Source organism: Bombina bombina, chromosome 2, assembly GCF_027579735.1.
Source record: "Bombina bombina isolate aBomBom1 chromosome 2, aBomBom1.pri, whole genome shotgun sequence".
Lineage (NCBI taxonomy): Eukaryota > Metazoa > Chordata > Amphibia > Anura > Bombinatoridae > Bombina > Bombina bombina.
The window spans coordinates 864,461,378-864,471,053 of record NC_069500.1 but is presented as its reverse complement, the minus strand read 5'-3'; the positions used below and the strand labels follow the sequence as shown (position 1 = coordinate 864,471,053).

Here is a 9,676-nt window from a genome sequence, read left to right as displayed (position 1 = left end):
TGCAGGAGCATATAGGTTTATAGCAAATGTTTAAACAAATATACATAAATAATTATATTACTTTGCAATTTTAAAAACTGATTTAAAAAGATATGAAACCCAAATATTTTCTTTCACGATTTAGATAGAGCTTGTGATTTGAAATAACTTTCCAATTTACTTCTAATATTTCATTTGCATTGTTATCTTTGTATCCTTTGTTGAAAATGATACCTAGGTAGGCTCAGGAGCTGATTGGTGGTTGCACCTATATGCCTCATGTTATTGGCTTACCCCATGTGTTAACTAGCTCCTAGTAATGCATTGCTGTTTCTTCAACAAAGGATACCAAAAGAATGACGCAAATTTGATAATAGAAGTAAACTGCAATGTTGTTTAAAATTGTATTCTCTGTCTGAATCGTGAAAGAAAAAAAATTGGGTTGTATGTCCCTTTAACTCTAATTCCCATGTTAATACACTAGAATTCCCATGTGAAAAACATTACATGGTATTTTGAATTATTAAAAATGGTGGCAACTGTAATATCTGATAATGGTGTGAATGCTTGCCAGGAAAGCATGAAGGCAAAGTGAAAGGTGTTTTATGGGTGGGGTTATGGGTATTCTGTGGGCGGAGTTTAGTGGTTACTGGGGTGTGGATAGGTGTAGTTTAGTGGTTACTGGGGTGTGGATAGGTACACAGTGTGGGTGCAACCCCCAAAGAACTGTCACTGAGTAAAATACTCAAATAAATTAGTAGGTGATATAACAGAAAAATCTATCTGGTTACATACATGAACAACTATTGGAAATGGGTATTTCACTGACTTATTAAGATGATTTTTCAGGGATTTTCATAATGATAAATATTAATGTTCACTTGCGATCAATTTAGACGTGTGCAAATAACAATTTAATATTATTTTGAGTAATGTTATCACCAACCTTTTTTTCAAAGTCAAATATTTCATTACAATTATACATTAACATAATTGTACTTAATCTGAGATCAAACAAAATGTGATTTGAGCAACAACATTCTTATTATGACAAAATTAGGTTTCAACAGGTAAATAATGATTAATTTAAACAGTCTAAAAATCCAATGAAAAGCTGTTGGAAAATGTATATACTATTGTAGAATTTTCCAAATGCTTTTGTGCTATTGTGAGGTGAATGCATTTGTTTAGTGGATTTACTAATTGGAATAGCTCTGAATTTAAAACTTTAAATTGAATAGGAAATTCACGTGAAAAGTCATTCAATTCACTTCACACAGGAATTCTGATGATTTGGAATTGTTATATAAACCACAAACTATATACAGATACTAATCTGTAATTCCAAAATCCAAACTTATTCTGAAATAAGTTATTCTGAAATCCAAAGTTTTAAAATAATATTTAAAAAAAAAAAAATTCTTCCACAATTACTATTTTTCTTCTCTACCTGTGTCTGTTTACCCCCCCCCAAAATGCAAATAATAGTTTATTTAAAACAACAACTATTACCTTTCTTATTACAGTACTGTATTATCTTTCTGATTTCATATTACCTTTAGGTTATATGTATTATGACATAAATATTGCCTAAAAGATATAGAGGCATATTTATCAAGCTCCGTATGGACCTTGATGCCCCTTGTTTCCGGCGAGCCTTCTAAAGACCGCTGCTCCATAACTTGTCCGCCTGCTCTGAGGCCACGGACAGAAATCGACCCGATCAAATACGATCAGGTTTATTGACACCCCCTGCTAGGTGCAATGATAAATGCCGACAGCGTATGCTGTCGGCATTTATCGATGTGCAGGGGACATGATACGTTACTTCGTATTATGTCCGCTCGCACATTGATAAATATGCCCCATAAGGTATTGTTTACACTTGGTTCCATCCTCTCTCCAAACTTTCCCATTTTACAGTGGCAAATATTCCAAAATCCAAATTATTATGAGAACCAAACTTGTTATGGTCCCAAGCAGTTTGGATAAAGGGCTTTCCTACCTGTATATATATTTATATCTCTCTATATACAGTATATATACACATGTATAGACACACACACACACACACACACATATATATATATATATATATATATATATATATATATATATATATATATGTGTGTGTGTGTGTGTAGCACTGATTGGATAAATTGCAAATCTGTCAAAAGAACTGAGATAAAGGGGTAATCTGCAGAAGCTTATATACAAGGCAATCACAGAGGTAGAAAGTGTATTAATATAACAGTTTTAGTTATGAAAAACCGGGGGAATGGGTAATAAAGGAATTATTTACCTTTTAAACAATAAAATCTGGAGTAGACTGTCCCTTTAAGCACTTGTGTTAATTTGTTTCCCTTTATTTATATTGCTGCTTGTACATAATAGTACTTACTACCCTTTACCCTTATTTGGGGGAAGGCATTACAGAATTTTAGTAATAAAGCAAAAAATGGCACTCACAGAGGATAGTTTACTATGAAAATACAAAATGAATATTTATTGAAAAAAAGTATAATTCATATATCTGTGCAAGTTTTCAAAGAAATCCTATTACTCTATTTTCACCCAAAAATATAACACCAGAAAATAACACACAAATTAATATCATACAAACATAAATAACATGGTGCATGCTATCCTTTTACAGGGCAAATAATTTAAAACACTGGCCAGTGTATACAAAACTGATTCAGATGTATTTTTTGCCTTCAGTATAGAGTTCTCCTGCTGTAGCTGAATAGCTGATTAGTTAATCACTTCTCTTTGGCATTAGCTCATATATCATATATACATATATTTATTTATATACACACACAGTATAACCTTATAATATGTTTGTATTTTGCAGTTACTTTCAACTGTTATTTTTAAATGTAGATTGTGATCTAGCTTTTAGTATGTTGCATTAACTTTTTATGTTTTTTGTATGAATAGCAAAACATGGTGTTGCATTTTTTTAAAAATTTGTGAATATTGTAGTTTCCTGAAATAGAAAAGATAGTTAAAATATTTATTTACATTTTTTTCTTAAAGGCATATGAAACAGTATTCCTTTAACAAACAAAAAATATGTTAAATGTAAGTAAACATTAAAAAAAAGATTGTGTTAAAAAAAAAGCAAACAGCCTACTTATTTTCTTGCAAAGTGAACACTTACAATTACCTATTATAGCCACTGCTCTCTGATGAGAGAGCAGACGTGTTTTGAACTTAAGTTGCATTCTGCCACTTCTAAGCATGGACAAAACAGACTGTTTCTCTTGCGTTCACTAAACTCTAAGCCAGCTCAATTTACTCTAGAAGATTTATGACATCAAGCTAGAAAAGCCTTTTTTAAATTCCCTGTGACAGGAAGTAATGGACACTGCACAGATGAAGTTTAAAAAAAAAAAGAAATAAAAGGTAAAATCCTTGTAAAGTGATTAATATTAAACTTGCAATGATTACTATTAAGTATAACCCACTCCTATTTTATTATAACAATAAAACATATCCCAAAAGGTAATCTTAAGTGTAGCATAAACTGTTGTTTTCCAGTGCTAATCTTGTGGAAGGGAAAATACCCTTAAAATCGCCAGATAGCTGGTTTACAGCTTCTTCAAAGAGTGTTTGCTAAGTTGATACACAAGGTCTCAGTAAAGCAGTTGGTTATTGATTCGGAATCTAGAATACTGTTAATTATGCCTCATGTCTGTTTTGTGACGTCTTCATAACTCGGTGGAAGATCTTTCATATTATCATTCGGTAAAACACTGAAAGCTTGCGAGGGGTGTGGAATTCCACTTTGTGGATTAACAGGCATGTTGGGATACTGATTTAAAGAGTTTGGTTGAAATTGTCCTGGATAGTACATAGGATTTCCTGGATATGACGGTGCACCAGTATTAAACTGGGGATTTACATTGGGATTCTCAAAGTTGTTATAGGGTGCAGTTGGTTGATTTTGTCCTGTATAAGAAATAGGATTACCATGATGCATTGGAACACTCGTATGATATTGGGAATTCGCTTGATATGAAGGGTTTAGTGGATATTGTATTGGATAAATATTATTTCCTTGAGGTGGCGCCAAACCACTATTAAATTGGGAATTAACAACAGATACTGCAGAAGATTCTATTGTCCACATAGGTGCTCTGTAATTTCGAGATCTACAGCATCTACAGGCAGCACACACGCAAAATAGGATGAACATTGCCACAGCGCTAATGATAAACCAAACAAACATTGGAATACCTGGTCCATGAATAGTATTGAAAGATTCATATTTCATTTTGATTGCAAAAGATAAAATAAAATATGGGTTGACTTAAAATGAGAACAGCTCCAGTGAAGATGAAGGTCCTGATAGTTATCCTGCAAAAAAAAAATAAGAAAAAACAATAAGTTCACTTTAATAAAATACTTTTCAACACACACACCTCTTTTTAATGTGATATGTGTTTATTGTCATGTTCATGGTCAACTTCTTTGTTATTAGGATGAAAGAAGATTAGCAGACAAGGGTAAGTCAACTGGGTAATTAGAAGCTAGGATCGGGTCAGAACCGGGGAAAAATAAGCCAAAAGTCAGGTATGCAGAAGCCAAAAGGGAAACAAGTGAGCAATAATTTCTAAAGGAGACAGGACTTCAGATGGCTACACACTTAAATGTCCAAACACTATATACAGAGGATGTATCCTCTTTATAGGTATAGTAGGAACAGTAGTGGACCTACTCAACAGTGGGCCCTGGTGCAATATTTTTTTTTGAGCACCCCCAAAGGTAACTCAGTAGTAAGCAATAGTAATAATATACAGGTAGCACTGTATAATGAGTTTGAGTAGATAGATATATAGATAGACAGACATACATGTAAATGGACCTGCACTAATAAACGTCTCCTCTATATTAGGATTGCACAAATTCTACACATGCCTATGCATAGATTGGCTGTTATGGGTCCCCCAAATCTTGGGCCTTGGTGCTATTGCACCTGCTGCACCAGTAGTTCTCATGCGTTAACATCTGGACTTTGGATATAGTGAACGCATTAAATTCTCCACATAAGGGAATATTTATCAAGCTGTCAACCGCAAATACGCTGGAATTCCACAGCATAATTGTTGCGACCTTGTTGCATCGATCTGCGTCGGATTGAGAAAAGCGAATCGTATGTTACATCACAATTTTTAAATTTTTTCGGCCTAGAGACCGGAAAACGTTAAAAATTGTGATGTAACATAGATCCGCCGGTCTCAATCCGATGCAGATCGATGCTTACGTCATTACAGATGTTCTGAATACACATTCGGCTCTGACACTTTGTCAAAGTTATCAAATTTCGAACAGGTACGCTGGTGGCTATTCCGGCCCAGCGTACCTGGTTTTCAATCCGCCACCCTGGAGGCCGCGGATGCCATAGAAATCAATGGGAATCTGAAAGCAGCAAAAGGTTATGTTCGATGCTGCCAGATATCTCATTGATTTATATGTTTGAAAACAAGTAACGTTTATACCTAACACCCTAGCATAAACCCCGAGTCTAAACACCCCTAATCTGCCACCCGACATTGCTGCCACCTATATAATGTTATTAACCCCTATCCCGCCACTCCCTGACCCCCCCGCAACCTAAATAAAGTTATTAACCCCTATCCCGCGGCTACCGGACCCCACCACAACCTACATAATGTTATTAACTCCTTTCCCGCTGCTCCCGGACCCTGCCGCCACTAAATAAAGTTATTAACCCCTATCCCACCGCTCCTGGACCCCACCACAACCTACATAATGTTATTAACTCCTTTCCCGCTGCTCCCGGACCCCGCCGCCACTAAATAAAGTTATTAACCCCTAAACCGCCAGCCCCCTAAGCTATTAACCCCTAAACCTAACAACCAGTGAACTTTAAATTAAAATTACAATAGGTTGCGGCGGGGTCCTGGTTAATAACTTTATTTAGGTTTGCGGCGGGGCCCGGGAGCGGCGGGATAGGGGTTAATAACTTTATTTAGGTTGCGGCGGGGTCCGGGAGCGGCGGGATAGGGGTTAAACATTTTAGTATAGTGGCAGCGTTTAGTGACAGGGTATAAATAAAGTTGGTAAAAAGCCGAATAGACGCAAGATTGATGACTGCTAGTTAACAACAGTCCGATGCTCATCGCCCCGTACTTGGTGCGCGTCTTTTTGACGGCTTTTTTAATAAATATGGAGATCGTATTCAGGTCTGCGGCCGCGATGTTAGGCGAGCGTATTGATGCCCGTGAATGCAGCATAGATGAGGCTTTGATAAATATCCCCCTTAGACTTTAATGGAGGGCACAAAAGAAACAGTTATTGCTCTCTCACTAACCCGATATTGCATAAGACGTACAGCGCTAAACCCAAAATGAATAATAAATATTTCACATTCCATTTTCTTACATATATATATATACTGTATATATGAAAACAAAATTTATGCTTACCTGATAAATTACTTTCTCCAACGGTGTGTCCGGTCCACGGCGTCATCCTTACTTGTGGGAATATCTCTTCCCCAACAGGAAATGGCAAAGAGTCCCAGCAAAGCTGTCCATATAGTCCCTCCTAGGCTCCGCCCACCCCAGTCATTCGACCGACGGACAGGAGGAAAAAACAGGAGAAACTATAGGGTGCCGTGGTGACTGTAGTTAGAGAAAATAATTCATCAAAAACCAGGGCGGGCCGTGGACCGGACACACCGTTGGAGAAAGTAATTTATCAGGTAAGCATAAATTCTGTTTTCTCCAACATAGGTGTGTCCGGTCCACAGCGTCATCCTTACTTGTGGGAACCAATACCAAAGCTTTAGGACACGGATGAAGGGAGGGAGCAAATCAGGTTACCTAAACGGAAGGCACCACGGCTTGCAAAACCTTTCTCCCAAAAATAGCCTCCGAAGAAGCAAAAGTATCAAATTTGTAAAATTTGGCAAAAGTGTGCAGTGAAGACCAAGTCGCTGCCTTACATATCTGGTCAACAGAAGCCTCGTTCTTGTAGGCCCATGTGGAAGCCACAGCCCTAGTGGAGTGAGCTGTGATTCTTTCAGGAGGCTGCCGTCCGGCAGTCTCGTAAGCCAATCGGATGATGCTTTTAAGCCAAAAGGAAAGAGGGTAGAAGTCGCTTTTTGACCTCTCCTTTTACCAGAATAGACGACAAACAGAGAAGGTGTTTGTCTGAACTCTTTTGTAGCTTCTAAATAGAATTTTAGAGCACGTACTACATCTAAATTGTGTAACAAACGTTCCTTCTTTGAAACTGGATTCGGACACAAATAAGGTACAACTATCTCCTGGTTAATATTTTTGATAGAAACAACCTTTGGAAAAAAACCAGGCTTAGTACGGAAAACCACCTTATCTGCATGGAACACCAGATAGGGCGGAGAACACTGCAGAGCAGATAACTCAGAAACTCTTCTAGCAGAAGAAATAGCAACCAAAAACAAAACTTTCCAAGATAACAACTTAATATCTATGGAATGTAGAGGTTCAAACGGAACCCCTTGAAGAACTGAAAGAACTAGATTTAAACTCCAGGGAGGAGTCAAAGGTCTGTAAACAGGCTTGATCCTAACCAGAGCCTGAACAAATGCCTGAACATCTGGCACAGCTGCCAGTCGTTTGTGTAATAAGACAGATAAAGCAGAAATCTGTCCCTTTAGAGAACTCGCTGATAATCCTTTATCCAAACCTTCTTGTAGAAAGGAAAGTATCTTAGGAATTTTGATCTTATTCCATAAGAATCCCTTGGATTCACACCAGCAGATATATCTTTTCCATATTTTATGGTAAATTTTTCTAGTTACCGGTTTTCTGGCTTGAACTAGAGTATCTATCACAGAATCTGAAAACCCACGCTTTGATAGAATCAAGCGTTCAATTTCCAAGCCGTCAGCTGGAGGGAGACCAGATTTGGATGTTCGAATGGACCCTGTACAAGAAGATCCTGTCTCAAAGGTAGCTTCCATGGTGGAACTGATGACATATTCACCAGGTCTGCATACCAAGTCCTGCGTGGCCACGCAGGAGCTATCAAGATCACCGAAGCCCTCTCCTGCTTGATCCTGGCTACCAGCCTGGGGATGAGAGGAAACGGTGGAAACACATAGGCTAGATTGAAGGTCCAAGGCGCTACTAGTGCATCCACTAGAGTCGCCTTGGGATCCCTGGATCTGGACCCGTAGCAAGGAACCTTGAAGTTCTGACGAGACGCCATCAGATCCATGTCTGGAATGCCCCATAATTGAGTCAACTGGGCAAAGATCTCCGGGTGGAGTTCCCACTCCCCCGGATGGAATGTCTGACGACTCAGGTAATCCGCCTCCCAGTTTTCCACACCTGGGATGTGGATCGCAGATAGGTGGCAGGTGTGATCCTCCGCCCATTGTATTATTTTGGTCACTTCTTTCATCGCCAGGGAACTCCTTGTTCCCCCCTGATGATTGATATAAGCAACAGTCGTCATGTTATCTGATTGGAATCTTATGAATCTGGCCTTTGCTAGTTGAGGCCAAGACCTGAGAGCATTGAATATCGCTCTCAGTTCCAGAATGTTTATCGGGAGAAGAGACTGTTCCCGAGACCATAGTCCCTGAGCTTTCAGGGATTCCCAGACCGCGCCCCAGCCCACTAGACTGGCGTCGGTCGTGACGATGACCCACTCTGGTCTGCGGAAGCTCGTTCCCTGGGATAGGTGGTCCAGGGTTAGCCACCAACGGAGTGAGTCTCTGGTCTTCTGATCTACTTGAATCACTGGAGACAAGTCTGTATAGTCCCCATTCCACTGTTTCAGCATGCACAGTTGTAATGGTCTTAGATGAATTTGTGCAAAAGGAACTATGTCCATTGCTGCAACCATCAACCCTACTACTTCCATGCACTGAGCTACGGAAGGACGAGGAATAGAATGAAGAACTTGACAAGCGTTTAGAAGTTTTGACTTTCTGACTTCCGTCAGGAAAATCCTAATTTCTATAGAATCTATTATTGTTCCCAAGAAAGGGACTCTTGTCGACGGAGACAGGTAACTTTTTTCTATGTTCACCTTCCATCCGTGATATCTGAGAAAGGCTAGAACGATGTCTGTGTGAGCCTTTGCCTTTGAAAGAGACGACGCTTGTATTAGAATGTCGTCCAAGTATGGTACTACTGCAATGCCCCTTGGTCTTAGAACCGCTAGAAGGGACCCGAGTACCTTTGTGAAAATCCTTGGAGCAGTGGCTAACCCGAATGGAAGGGCCACAAACTGGTAATGTTTGTCCAGAAAGGCGAACCTTAGGAACTGATGATGTTCTTTGTGGATAGGGATATGTAGATACGCATCCTTTAGATCCACTGTAGTCATAAATTGACCTTCCTGGATTGTAGGTAGAATCGTTCGAATGGTTTCCATTTTGAACGATGGTACTCTGAGAAATTTGTTTAGGATCTTTAAATCCAGAATTGGTCTGAATGTTCCCTCTTTTTTGGGAACTACGAACAGATTTGAGTAAAATCCCATTCCTTGTTCCGCCATTGGAACTGGGTGTATTACTCCCATCCTTAACAGGTCTTCTACACAATGTAAGAATGCCTGTCTCTTTATTTGGTTTGAGGATAAGTGAGACATGTGGAACCTTACCCTTGGGGGTAGTTCCTTGAATTCCAGAAGATAACCCTGAGAAACTATTTCTAGCGTCCAGGGA

At 38.9% G+C, this 9,676-nt stretch overlaps 1 long non-coding RNA gene across 1 annotated transcript in view; it reads right to left on the bottom strand.

Moving 5' to 3' along the window:
• Nucleotides 1-2,457: 2,457 nt before the first annotated feature.
• Nucleotides 2,458-9,676, bottom strand: part of LOC128648064 (uncharacterized) — a 41,673-nt gene continuing 34,454 nt past the window's right edge. Inside the window, exon 2 of the long non-coding RNA XR_008400494.1 lies at nt 2,458-4,344. This is a non-coding gene — a long non-coding RNA (uncharacterized LOC128648064). The remainder of the gene's footprint in view (nt 4,345-9,676) is intronic.